The following is a 15,397-nucleotide window of genomic DNA, read 5'->3' on the forward strand; positions in this document are numbered from 1 at the left end:
CAATTAGTGTCCTCAGTTCCCAAATGTTTATTGAATGTTGTTAAAAGAAAAGTTGATGTAACACAGTGGTAAACATGACCCTGTCCCAGCTTTTTTGGAACGTGTTGCAGCCATAAAATTCTAAGTTAATTATTATTTGCTAAAAACAATTAGGTTTATCAGTTTGAACATTAAATATCTTGTCTTTGTAGTGTATTAAATTAAATATAGGTTGAACATGATTTTAAAATAATTGTATTATGTTTTTATTTATGTTTAACACAATGTTCCAACTTCATTGGAATTGGGGTTGTAGAAAACCACAACAAATAGATTAAGTACAAATTGTAGAAAATCAAATGCAGGTTGTGGCCTCTGCTCATATAGACTCCTCAATTAATTGCCTGGTGCATCATCCCTTTAAATCCACTTGGTTGTTCCTCTGAAACAGAGCTCTCCTTCAAATAAATGCCATATTTTTGTTGCATGTCTCTGGAGGGAAACAGAGATACTCGAAGTGTAAAACAAACACAAACAAAACTTACTTTGGATAAGAATGATGAAAGCAAACATTACAGGTACACACACATGTACATGCACACACACACACACACACACACACACACACACGCACATAGTATTAGTGCTGGCTTGAATGGCCCCCTGTGCGGCCCCCGAGATGGCGGCTGTCCCACAGGTCTCTCGTCGAACGGGGCGGTGAGGCGGAAGGGTGGGGAACATTTTGTCATTGTCTGATCCAAAAATAACGGTCAAAAACCTTTCATCAATGGGGGCAGGGGGCCGTGTGGCCCCTCTGAGATTGCCGCCCCGATCAACTGCCCTTGTCGCCCTCAAAAACCGCCACTACACACACACACACACACACACACACATACAAAATAAATGCCAATTAACTTTGGGCACGAGGCAGTGTACACCCTGCACTGGTCATCAGTCAATTACAGGGCATGCATAGATTCTATTCACATTTGCAGTCACACCTATGGACAATTCACTATGTCCATTTAACACAAAATGGATTTAGAAACATTTGACAGCAATGAAAGTCAGAAATGATAACCACATGCACTGCCCACAATATAAAATAATATTCAGTATTGTAGAATAAAATAATAATACAAAGAAATAATAGATGAGTAATACTGATGGTACCATGTAAGGTATTACATTTGTATTACATTTGCTTTTATAGCTGGAAAAGGTACAAATGGAAGTCCAATAATTACCAGTATTAGAATAATCTACACATTAGTGTAGAAATGGCTTGCTACTGGGACCCCATGTCTAACTGAAAGTGTAGTGTGCTTTTGACGTTTTTTTTTCTGCTTCCTTTCTGTATCTTGGATATCGTGAAGTAAATTCTTCAAGTCAATCCGATGATCCATCCATCCAGCCCGCCAGCCAGCGATCTATTCATGCGTTTTCTCTAGCCTAATCCTCATTAGGGCCACAGGTGAGCTGGAGCCTATCCCAGCTGACTTTGTGCATCAACCAACTAGTAGAGCACATATAGACAAACAACCAGAGGTGGCAAAAGTACTCCACACTCTGAAGTGGACTGACTTAGCACAAGCACAGATACTGAAAGGTAGTGATTCATCTCCTGCCTGAAGAAGATAAAACATGTAACTTGTTGTTTTTAGCTAACTTGCATTTGCTGCTATTGAAACAATATGTTAATATAGCTTTGCTCATGTTGTGAAATGAGTAACAACAAATACAAAATTACCTAACGGTAACGACCGAAAACTAAATCTTACCAGTGTGGGGTTTTTTCTCGTTTCTTTTCTTTTCTTTTTTTTTTTTTAATAAAAGAAACAGAAATTTTGAGCACCAGAAGATGTTGTGGTTCTTACCACGAACCATTATTGGAGCCGACAGTATCTTAAATAAAGCCATGGATGAGGAATATCTTACTTCTCCAAATCTTACGTTGCCATTATTGTCAAGGCTCCCTTGTTCATGTTCCTCCATATCACTGCTGTCCCTTTTTTTCCATCTTATAAAACCCCAAAATCTCAATCAATCAAGATGTCATCCCATGGATGACGTTACCTTTCGCTCTTTTTTATGTCGTGCTGTTGTCCGTGTAGGTTGAAATAAGTAATGGGCCTATTTCAACTCAGCAAAGAGTAGAAAGTACAGTTTTCAAATCTGTTTTCAAATGTAGGGGGGAAAAAGCAGAAAGTCATTATAAAAATAAGTACTCATGTACGGATACCTGAAAACTTTACTTAAGTAGGTCTACAGTAACATAATATTTGTACTGTTATTTCTCACCACTGCAAACAACCACATGTGGACATTTTAGTCTTCAATTAACATAATAGGAATGTTTTAGGGATGGGGAGGAAGCCAGGGTCCCTGAAGAAAACCCATGCAAGCATGGGAGGGCATGCACACTCAACACAGGAGGGCTTGAACCAAGATACGAAAACCCAAACCATGCGACAGACGTGCTGACCTTAAGTCAATTATGTCAAAATATTATAATAATAATAGAATATCATCTTTATACATATTTAGTCATAGATATTCATGAATTAGTAATGTAATGAATGACCCAATAAGGATCACATTCTGGGTTCTTGTTTCCCCCCAACTTACAAACATGTTGTCAAAACAGTGAAAGGGTACACATAACACATGCAGGAGGACACGCAGGAAGAGATTAAGTCCAAATCAATCGCTGTAGCTGGACGCGAAGTGAGATTTCACCCAGGGTTCTCGTTGAGGTCTGACACATGCGGCAAATGCTTGAGGGAGTGTTATTACCGGGGTGATGCTTGATAAGACGCTCGTTTTCTCCACGGCTCGTCCCGCGGGAAAATGCATCGCACAGCCATGGAAACCATAAGGGTAGGTGTTGTGCTATAATTGGACCAACGTTTTTCACGGTGCTGCCCCGCTGCCAGGTACGCCACCGTCTTCACGTGACGCTAGAGTGAAGCCACAGTGGAGAAAAAAGACACTTTCGAGGACAGCCAGTTACTCTTTGAATCTCAAACAGACATGGCAGATTTCACGCTCCTGTCATTTGTGTTACTAAATGGTCTGTTTGTATGTGCACACCTGAGTCAGATATATATACATGTATAATATGGTGGCAGGAAAAAACGGAGAAGGACGGAGGAGTGAGAAGAGTAGCCAATCCCTGCTCAGTCTCTGTAACTTGGATGATTACATCAATTTCTCGGGTATCAATAGCTTCCCTGGCCCTGAGCTACACTCCCTTCTCCACTTTGCATGCTGCGTGCTTTGTATACCAGCACATGACTCACACTCAACCACGCCTTTTCCCAATCATTGCTTCTCCAACTCGAACATTTTAAGAAATACACCCATCTGGGAAAAAGGCTTCTGGTAATCAATTCATTTATCACGCCAGGGCTGGTCTAGATTGCTTATTTTGAAGCACAATCTTAATTCTTGATTTTACCAAGAGATTCTGACCAATTACATAATTCCAACTTTGTGGGAAACATTTGGGGAATGCCGATGTCGGTTCTGAGGTCACGAAGCAAGGCATGCTTGCATAAAATTGGTGTGGAAGAAACCCATATGAAACAGTGATTGTGAGTCATGTCCTTTCATTGAACATTAGTGGCATTTGACCTCACAAATGTTCTTCTGGATCAATGGAAAAGATTGCCACAGTCACACTCCAACATTTTGTAGAAAGCCCCCACAGAAAGGTGGAAGCTGGTTTTACTACGGAGTGGACCAATACCATATTTTGTTCTTTTTTTTAATTTAATTTTATTTTTTACTTACTATTGGTGTAGATGGCATTAGAGAGGAGGATGCAGGCTTATGTGGAAAAGGATGATGCGCTGTGGTGACCCCCTAACAAACACAAAGGAAAAGAAGGAAATAGGTATAACGGGGCAGTACAATGTAGTAGTCGTTCCTGTATTACCAAAAAAAAAAAAACATCCATGTTAGGTTAAGGTTAAAGACTTTAAACTATCTATAGGTGTGAATTTTAATATGAATGGTTGTTTGTCTATATGTGTCCTGCGATTTACTGTTAGTTGAGGGTGTACCCTGCTTCTCGCCCAAAATCAGCTAGGAAAGGCTCCAATTACTCGCAACCCTAATGAGGACACGCTATACAAAATGGATAGATAGTTCAAAGCATACACGCCACTCCATGATGTCATTGTTGAACTATCATCTATAGATATTAAAAATCATGTTTCTGTTAACAGTGAACCATCCAGCTCATCTGTAATCCGAATGCGAGAACAGATGGATGGAAGGTATAATGGCCATGCATCCCAATACTTTTGTCTACGTGGATTATAAAAATTTAGATGAATTCTAAGAAAATAGTCCCTCTAAAAATCTGAATTGATCTATTGGTGATTGGAGAGAAGCAGATTTAAAAAGGCTGGTGATGTGGTTACTCCGGCAACAAGAAGTGGGTTGGAGTTTGGGCTTGAGTGAGGTCTGGAACGAATTAAGGTGGAGATGATGAGATGGAGTTTGCTGTCGATGCCCAAAGTCTGCGTGTTTGTTCTGGGGAGATCGGAAACTGGCCTGTGGCATGTGTGCATCTCCGCTTGCTTTATCTCTGCACTGTTGGCACGCTCCATCTGAATTAATTGCCTCTCTGTGAGGAAGAGAGCAGGGTGGGCAGGAAGCGTCACAGAGGTTCCATCCTTCTATTCAGACCGACTTTCTATAAGGAGACTGAGTTCAAATGCTAGCTCCTGGCAACCCCTAAAAATGACCCCCACAAACTCTGTTTAGGAGCTAATTGGCTATGGCTGCATCTGTCAAACTCCTGAAGTTTGCAGATGACACCACTGTCATCGGCCTCATCAAGGACGATGACGAGTCTGCATATCGACAGGAAGTGGAGCGGCTGGAGCTGTGGTGCGGCCGACACAACTTAGAGCTGAATTCGCTCAAGACTGTAGAGATGATCGTGGACTTCAGGAGACAGCACGTTGTCCAGCTGCTTTGTGTCAACCATCGAGACCTTCAAGTTCCTGGGAATTACAGTCTCTCAGGACCTGAAGTAGGTGACCAACATCAACTCCGTCCTCAAAGAGGCCCAGCAGAGGATATACTTCCTGCGGCTTCTGAGGAAGCACGGCCTGCCACAGGAGCTGCTGAGGCAGTTCTACACAGCGGGCATCCAATCAGTCCTGTGTTCTTCCAGCACAGTCTGGTTTGGTGCTGCTACAAAAAAGGACAAACTCCGACTGCAACGGACAATCAAAACTGCTGAAAGGATTGTCGGTACCCCCCTACCCACCCTTGAGGACTTGCACGCTGCCAGAACTAAGACAAGAGCGTGCAAAATCCTCTCGGACCCTCCACATCCCGGTCACCAGCTCTTCCAGCTCCTTCCCTCAGGTAGGCGCTACCGATCAATGCAAACTAGAACTAGCAGACATTCCAACAGCTTCTTCCCTTTTGCAATCAACTTCATAAACACCTAACCTACAATTCCATTGCAACATTCTGGCAATTTTTTTAATTGCGTTTGTTGTCACATTTCTGTGGGGCCAATTATACATTACTCGTGCACTCACTGTAGTAGTCTCGCCACGCTGCACTATTATCATATCTGTTGTTGACCAATACTGGCCACTGATGCCACAGTAGCATCTGCTCCATTTGCACACTGATTGAGGAGTATCTGCAACATTTGCACAATCAACATTGTCCCAGATTATCGCACTACACGCTTGAAGTCTCGGTGCCCTTTGCACAATGGTCATTGCACCGGACTATTGCAATATCAGTCTTTCGAACTGCTCTAAGTGATAGAGGATTCTGCATCTTTTCGCACAATTGTCAGAAAATAAATAAATGTACCGGCAATACCAGATAACTAGCAACCCTTTATTGCTCAGTGACTGTTTTTGTCAATGTCTTTATATATCTGTCAATTGACTGTCTGTTGTCGTACTAAAGCGGCTCCAACTACCGGAGGCAAATTCCTTGTATGCTTTTTGGACATACTTGGCAAATAAAGATGATTCTGATTCTGATTCTGATTATTTCTTAATGGGCCCCCAAAAATAAGGCTTGTTTAGTGAACACCGTTAGTGTAACAAGAGTGGACGCAACCCTGGATCAATTTTATGTTGTCTGGCTCTTACTGTTGACCATTACACACATTCGATGTCACCGTGAAATAGGTTGAAACCTTTGGTAGGTTTGATAAATACTGTAATACTTGTTTTCCTCTCGCCTTCTCCTCTTTTCCGCCCCACTTGGATAACTCCGCTTCATTTTCCTTATAACGTGCCAACTTTGCTTTCCTGAATAATGTCTGCACATGTGCAGTAAGAAGGTGGAATAGTCCATTGCATGAGAAGGAAAAGGGTCAGTTGAAACAAAGCCTTTTGATGTGTCTTCAAGCCTGTGAATTAAGACTAAAACCAAAATGACTGCTTTAAATCAAGAAACTCTTGAATAATCAGTTTTTATGAGATGTTTTAGGGCTTCTGGAAGTCTTGGGGCATCAGAAAATGTCCTATGCTTGCCTATTGATAAGTCCACCCCTGCCTAACATGGATGTTTTTGGAAAGTGGGAGGAAGCCAGAGTACCTGGAGAAAACCCACGCAAGCACATGGAGAAGATACAAATTCCACACAGGAAGGTCGGAGCAGAGTTGAACCATGACCCTTAGAACTGTGATAGAGACGTGAAACCATAACCATTGCGCCACTGTGTTGCCAGTTAACAGACAGAAGAACAAGAAAAATCAGATTACTGCACTTAATCATAACCTCCAGTGTAAATTCAGCTTCACAGAAACAGGTAAACACAGTAAACAAAGGCCACCGATGGGGGACATAAAGCATTTTCGTCAAGCTTTGTGGAGGTTTATTCTTTCATTTTGATTGTCTTTGTACGTACATGTAGAAGTGACCATTCTGTATCATCCAATCAACAGCAGTGTATCTGGCTTTAAAAAAAAGAGAGAAAATAAGCTTATTTTGGTACCGTTCACAACTTCAAACAATGGAAATGTAACATTGGAAATGCAACAATATGCTGCACTTAAGAGGTCTAGTTTGGGGTACTTTGACCGTTTCTGGGCAAGAGAAGCTCCAAGGCCCTCTCAGGCTGTACAGGCTGTTACTGGCGCTACAGTGAAGGCATGATAGGAAATGGCCTCGATGAGATAAAACCCGCTTTCTGCGTGCTTCTCTACAGGGGTCTCTCTCTCTCGCACACACACGTGCACTCACGCAACACACACACACGTGCACTCGCGCAAATACACACAGGTCCATGTGCCATGTGAGGTGGGGGTAGAGCACTGTCGGCTGGAGGACAGCGATGGCCCACAAGGTCAGCGTATAAGGTTGTTTTTCTACATTCTTTTTTCTTTCCCTCCCAGCCGCGGAGCTGTGTGCTGCTTGCCCGGGTCTCTCCTCTATCTGGTCAATACGGCCACGCAGCTTCTAGCGATCAATGGAGGGTCAATACCTCTCAGACGCCTGCCTCTTTGTGCGCACACTGATTTAGCTCCCACCTACCCAGACCAGCCTTTTCTTTTTTACTTTTTCTTTCTCGCTCGCTGTTTTTTATGACCCAAGCTCTCACTTAAATACACCGACCTGCTGAAATTAGAGACACAGCGGTAAATCAGAAGGGCAGAGTGCACCTTTTATGCCGAAGGGCATAAACTAAAGCACCTCATTGGGAATGCATTTGAAGTTTTTTGCTGATATGTTGACTTTTGTCCTTGCCACATACAGTATGTTCAATAGTTTAATGAGCTAGAATGACAGTCAGTGCAACACTGAACAGTGCAAGGCTGAACAACCCTAAATTGGCCCAAGTTGAACACATTCATTCATACCCATCTCCTGCATGAGCCTAAATTATCGCATTAGGATTCATGCATTTCTCAAAAATGTAAGCAATTTTAATTGTTGTAACGCCCCCCCACCACCAAAAAAAACAACCTTTATCCAGGTCTGCACCAAAATTAGGCCTGACTCCTCTACAAAATGTCTTTTGTAGAATCCTACAAACAAACAAAAAGAGTAAAGACAGCCTCTGTTGGAGATAAAGAAGTACCCCCAAAGCCACAGGTGAATACACAATTCCCCTGTAGATGGGGCTAGATTAAGTCTAAAAAGTCCAACTGGTGAAAGAACAGTGCCTGCACTACTTCACATAGGACACACTCAGTCATGCATGCTATCAGGTGACCTGCGTTAGCATGCAAATGACAACCAGGCCGATAACAGACCTGCAGCCTGAAGCCGTAGCAAGCATCCTCTTATTGATTCTGCCTTTAATGTACAAAGATGCTGTCATCTTAACGCGTCGTTAGAACAGTGCTGTTCCAAACTGACTCAGCTCAGCAAGAATAAATGCATGCATATGAAGTTGGTATCCGCCTTATTTTAAAAGTAATTTATTTCAAAACAACAGTCTCTATGGGCATATAATGTGCAGTTATGGGACGTAATGAAATACAAATACTTACTGATGGCTTTTTTTCTTTTGCCCCCTACATTTGAAAATAGATACTTGTACTTTCTACTACTTACTCTGTGAACATAGGCTTGTTTCTTTTTTTTTTATCCTCCATGGATGACGACACATTGTGAAAAAAGAGAGATAGGTAAGGTCAACCAAGGTTGAGATCTTGATTGACTGATTTATTGATTGAGTTCTTGGGGGGGCGGCACGGTGGACGACTGGTTAGAGCGTCAGCCTCACAGTTCTGAGGACCGGGGTTCAATCCCCGGCCCCGCCTGTGCGGAGTTTGCATGTTCTCCCTGTACCTGCGTGGGTTTTCCCCGGGCACTCAGGTTTCCTCCCACATCCCCAAAACATGTATTAATTGGAGACTCTAAATTGCCTGTAGGCATGACTGTGAGTGCGAATGGTTGTTTGTTTCTATGTGCCCTGCAATTGGCTGGCAACCAGTTCAGGGTGTACCCCGCCTTCTGCCCGATGACAGCTGGGATAGGCTCCAGCACGCCCGCGACCCTAGTGAGGAGAAGCGGCTCAGAAAATGGATGGATGGATGTGTTGCCTTGTGCCACCCTATAAAACCATCAGCTTCTGGCATTGAACAATTCTCCATCTAATACATAAAAACATATATAGGCAAGTTATTTTTGTATTTATTTTGTTGTTGTTGTATTTTTCAGGTCATATCCCTCCATCCATCCATCCATCCATTTTCTATGTTGATTATGCTCACTCAGCTGACTTTGGGCAAAAGGCAGGGTACACTCGGAATTGTGCGCCCGTCAATCGCAGGGCACATGATGTAGACAAAAAAAAAAACATTTACACTCACCTCTACGCCTATGCACAATTTAGGCTAAAAAATTTAGAGACGTCAATGAACCTAACAAGCATGGGGAGAACATGCAAATTCCACACAGCAAGGTCTGAACCAAGATTTTAACCCCCTCTGTGCCAGCCACTCATCAAACGGGTCCTTCAGTTGTTAGCGTTAGCCTTTTTTGTTATGTTATTTTGTTTTTATCATGCAGTTACTGTTGTCACTTCAGGCCTGATTATCCCATCAGAATTTATCTTGATGCTAAGCTGTGTCCATTGATTTTCTTTTTTTTCTTCTCAGTATGCACACAAGGCCAGTTAATAAAAGAGGGAAACTATTTTGTGTACAGAATTTTTTTTATTTTTCAGCTGTGCCAAATTATAAAATTTATGGTATGCCTTAAAATGTGTTTTACCAAATGATATTTATCAAAACGTCAGATTTATTTCTGAACTTGGCCTTTGCAGTTATTTACTATGAAGCCGGGTATCAAAAGATACAGATTTCCCATATACAGTAAACCTACACAGTGAGCCGTTTTCAAGGATATAAAACACTGTTAGCGTGTGAAGGGAAGCCCAAAGCACATTCACAAGTTCAGCCAAAACTTCACAATGTGCTCTCTTGGGCTGGATTTTCACTACACAGTTCAAATAAAACAATTACAAGGAATGCATTTTAATTTGTAATTATTTTTTTTGCCACGTGGCACAATTCGGCTATGAGTTAGGTAAAGAGAAAAAACTAAAAACGTGAAATCCTCTGATCGGAATCAAGCCCCCTCCCAATGTGGATGAAAATAATGTTGTGAATCATTTATCTGCCAATGTGACTGCACCGTAAATGGACAGATTGAATACACCAGGTCAAAGAGAGCCTGGCGATCGGTGATATATTGACATACGTGTCTGCAAAACAAAAGCAAATAATGTACGTACAAATGGGGGGGAAACAACTGTGGTAAATCAAAGCTATTGTAAAATCATAGAGAGGGAATTAAATATGATGTAATACATCAAAGGTGCAGAGATCATTAAATAAGGAAATCTCTTGCTGATGGTGGTCGGTGAAGTAATGCCAAGACACACTACACTTTAACCAATAGTCAGTTCAGACCAACAAAATTATTATTATTTCATTAGCATATATAGACCTTTAAAAATGGGGTGAATATAATCCGGGGTGTGTCAAAAAGGTTCCAGGACTGGTGTCACAAAACCTATATTTCAAATTCCACTTTGTATTTCCACTTCAAAGTAATTCCCCCAAAGTTTAACACACTTTCCCACACTTCTCATGCTCTCCTGGAAGGATTCTTCCAGGATCCTCCACAGCTCCGTCGTCATGGCCATCTTGATGTCATCCATGTCTTCAAAACGGGTCCCTTTGTTGACCCCTTTGTCGAGTTTGTGAAAGAAGAAAATGATCACACATAGCCAGGTCGGGGGAGGTTACTCCAGTACATTCAGATGTTCTTTTCGACCAGGAACTGTCAGATGCTCAGGGCATTGTGAGCAGGCATGTTGTCATGGTGAAGCGGCCACCAGTTTCCCGCCACGACTCTCTCTCCTCCTCTTCTGGCACACTGAATGCAGCAAACGACGTAGGATCTCTTTATAGATGTTCTGGTTGATCATCAGGCCCATATTGAAGGGGAAAACTCATAGTTTGTAGCTCAGTACAGAAAATGGACATTTGGTGTGACACACTAGGTAAAGGAAAGATTTTGATACAGCTCTCATTAGGGTACAGGTGATCTGAATGTGTAGTTTAGTCTTCATCTAAGTAGATATGTTGCACACCAAAGATTAGTCTTAAACATCAAGCAGACCATGGCAGACCATTTTCACCTTGTCCGACAACTACTTTTGACGAAGAAAGACAAGAAACTGCGTAAATGACTGCACACACAAAGCGCACTGCTATCTTGAATGTGACAGAAAGAAAAGGGCAAATTTGTTGTTTCGCCCTTTGAACCAACGACAACGGTTAGCTAACATTTTGCGTCTAGATGCGATGGATGATTGGACGGCCCCCATGGAGTCCGCCAACATTATGGTAATTGTCATTACTAGGGTTGGAGTGCGTGCGTGACTGACGCCATTAGGGAAAGTGCAATTACAGTAGGCTTTGGTGACCTTGCTGACTAGTGGAGGTCAGGGCTTCTCATTAGAGCGTGGTGGAAGGCAGCCCAGTGTCTCCACTGTGCCAATCAATAAGAGCGGAGCGTGGTCGGCGCTAATCAGAGCTTTGACGCAGGCTCACGCCCCGCTACACCCCCCATCCCCCGCGTTCCCATCGCCACACATCTCTGCCGCGCTTCCTCTGTTCCACCTTTTAGCTCTCTTATTACCACGGCGAAAGAATCGTTTTGCTCCAGCATGGCGGCAAAGCTAAAGTGTGCCTAGAACAAAATGTTACAAAGCACAGGAGGTGGCAAAACCCATGCATCTTAATTTTTTGTGCATTTTGACCCATTTCATACAGAGTATTAACAATATAAACTGTTATGATGGTGGTTAATGAAATGCAATCAGTGTGCAGATTTAATAATGTTAAATTTTTCTTCCTTAAAAACATAACCCAAATATGTTTGTTTTTTTGGGGTGGGGGCTGCAACAGATTAATGGCATTTCCATTCATTTCAAGAGGAAAAATTTATTTGGTATATGAGAAAATATAGTTGTGAGCTTGGTCACAGAAGGAATTAAGGTACCACTGTAATATACAATCCCCCCGGAAGAGATGGATGAAGTGGCTGGGGAAAGGGAAGTCTGGGCGTCCCTGCTAAAGCTACTGCGCCCGCGACCCGACCTCAGATAAGCGGTAGAAGATGGATGGATGGATGGATGGATGGAACCAGAGGTCTGCATTATTGGCAAATTGTATAAAGGTGTTGTATTGAATCTCATTGAAGGTGGCGGTGTACCTAAGGAGATGGGCAGTGAATCTATGAATTCCACCATATTAACTCCAAGATACGGTGAGTTCAGGGGATCCTCAGTTTATGGACCGGGTTCCACTCCTACGACGGCGATGTGACCCACATTTGTACGTTAAGTTGGAACATAGCATGCTGTAGTGTATCACTAACCTACACTAAGGCAGTAGTAAAGTCAGAATTTATGTAAATATTTGTATGAGGAACACTTCTAGGCCACAAACATAAAGTCTACTAATTTTCAGAGCGGTAGGACATGGTATTTATATGATCAATTTATCTTATAGATTTTTCATTTAATGGTTTTAAATTTCAATAAAAATAAAGACTATTAAATGTATAACAGTGATAATTGTATTCTTGAAACTGAGTGATGACGTATTCTACTATTCTTATACTAGGCGTTGAACCGATTATTCGACTAGTCTACTAGTCAATTTGCTACTTGAAGTTGACTAATTGCTAATCGTGTGTTTTTGGCGTCTAATCTTCCAATCGGCCAATTTTAAGAGGACTTTCAACATGCCTGTCCGTCTGCTGCAGTCGCTAGACGCTCTGTGGAGCAGCAAGATGTCCGGTCAACAAGGTGATACAGTCTTCATACATTTGTGTGGGTCCAAAAGTATAAAAATAAGCTGCTGGTGGATAAGAATAGTGATTCGCCGCGCTAGTTTCTGCTATTCCGATCGCCGCTAGTCTTACAATAGTCATACCAGTGTTACCACAGTTACTGGCAGAGACGAATGAGGGAAGCGGTGCAAAGTAAAGCACAGTCTTCATCGCCAAAATGCTACGTTCAATAATGCACGGGAACAACTGTTTGATAACGAGAACTTTATTCATATCATAATACTCACCAGCCAATATCATGAGATTTGAGTCGCTTTATGACACAGTGTCATAACACTTGTCGTAGTACGGCAAGTGACCGTACTATGCTTCAAAGGTCTATTGTATGCTACAATAAAAGCACAAGCGAAATAGAACAGTGAAACAGAGACATGCTCTCTTGGGGAATGGTTATGATGTCCCGTCAAACATTTTATGCTATGTAAAACAAGATGAGACCAGCTCGTGGCGCAGGGGCTCCTGTTTGTAAGTACGCTACGAAAATTACATTCAGCAAAATGGTGACTTGTATTTTTAATAATTTTGTTTTATTTGTTTCTACGTCAGTCCATCAAAGTATGGCTTTATCCCATCTGTGGTGCAAAAATAGGTTGGGGGCCGTGCTGTATTGTGATGACTAAATTTCAATGACATCATCAATTAATCAACTTCGACTTGACTTTCATCCCATTACGTTGACTACAAAAAAAAAAATCATTCAACCCCTAATTCTTATGCCACTGCGCAGACTAATGAATTGCGTACCGTTCGCAACCTCGAAAGGTCACAATTACAGTAAATATTTGTATGCAAAACACTTCTAGGACAGGAATATATATCGATCAAATGAACTGTTCGTGACCTCTAAATGTCGGATGTCAGGGCCGTCATAAACTGAAGACCCCCTGTATTGGGTTAATTGGATGACAAAGTGCTAACAAGGTGCAGCATATTTTCAAATTTAACAACTGGCAGTTTTTCTGAGTAACAAATATATGACAATTATCATTTAACGTATTCTATTCTTATATCTAATGTTGCCAGCGGAGTATTAAAACCAAGAAACTTGCTAGTCAAAGGCCTTTTAATCCTTTTTGACCGAACTATGTTTTTGTCCCTGAGTAATAGCAGAGGTATTAATTGATTTCAGGAAATTTCATTTCTATTCTACACGTCTGCATGATGTCCACTATCTCTGCCATCACCTTATCAAGTGATATAAAGTACTTGGTATTATTCATTCGAGTAGCATGGAAAAGTGAATGTAAAAGGAAATAATGTTGGATTTTTTGTCACCTTTGTTTGCTTGGAGAGTGGGTGTAATAAGGAGAAAAATAAATAAAACAAAGGCTCACTGAGTGCATTTTATGTAAAAGGTGATAAATACGTGCCATGTTGAAGCAGTGCACACTTTGATGAGCCACAAAGCTGCAGCTACGTTTCATGAAGCAGCCTGACGACACACGCGAACGCCTGCTGCGTACTCAGCATCCGTCCATTGGCTGCCTGTGGTCGCTCGTAATGGATTGTAAAGCTCAGTGCAGTTGCCCCCCTCGCCAACATGCCATCAACACAGACGCACGAGCGCACGCACATGCACACACACACACACACACACACACACACACACACACACCTCCAGGCAATGCTGCATTCAGCTCGCACTCCACGCTCTGCTGTCCTCTCTCAGCTACGCTAAATCCAACTTCTCTGGTCATTGCCCTCATTACCAACACCTCCCAAGCTGGCGAAATGTCCTACAGACTCAGCGTTGGTCTCGACCAGACTTTGGATAGAAAAACTCACAACATCATGAGTATCGTCCTGGGAAAAAGGGAGTGTCATTATTTAGCAATGTTATAATGTCACTCAGTTGAGCGCAGACCTCAGCAAAGGCTGAGGTTTTGACAAAAGTGAAAAAAAAAAACATATTTTATTGATACATTTGTGCTCTGTTTGTTAGTTCGCTGGCCACTACCCGGTTTACAGAGGATGATAAACAATTGGTGCCATTACAATTCTAGGTGCTGGACTATTTCATTGATTCCATACTGACTCAAAACGGAGCATGCTATCACTACTGTTTGTTTCTAATCTGACTACCATGTCATGCCTTGTAGTCAGTGTATTTTTTTCAACTCATTCGAGCAACCATGTTCAAATCCAGTTTGACTCTTCAGAATTTTGTGACAAATGGTGTTAGACGTGGGATGGTTACCCACAGAGCCATATGTGGCATGTCCAGCTGGAATATCTCTTGGGACAGGTGACCCGTGTGCAATAGACTCTGATGCTTCCATGCAAAAGAGACTGAATCTTAAATGTTGTGGGCAGTGCACAGGTTTTCCAAATCCTTAGACCAGGTTTAAATCTGCATTAAGGGTACTCCACGGGGTCCTTTGACAAATGGTGTTAAAAGTTGGATGGTTTGTTCAGAAGCTATTCATCACTTGGAATTTGGAAAGACTCTTAAGACAGGTGACAGGAGATGGGTAAGGCACAAGGATGCCTTCTGCTTCCTGAAGGATAGTGAGTTCCAAAGTTGAACAGCATTTGACAACAC

The sequence above is a fragment of the Phycodurus eques genome, chromosome 17 (assembly GCF_024500275.1).
Source record: "Phycodurus eques isolate BA_2022a chromosome 17, UOR_Pequ_1.1, whole genome shotgun sequence".
Classification (NCBI taxonomy): Eukaryota; Metazoa; Chordata; class Actinopteri; order Syngnathiformes; family Syngnathidae; genus Phycodurus; species Phycodurus eques.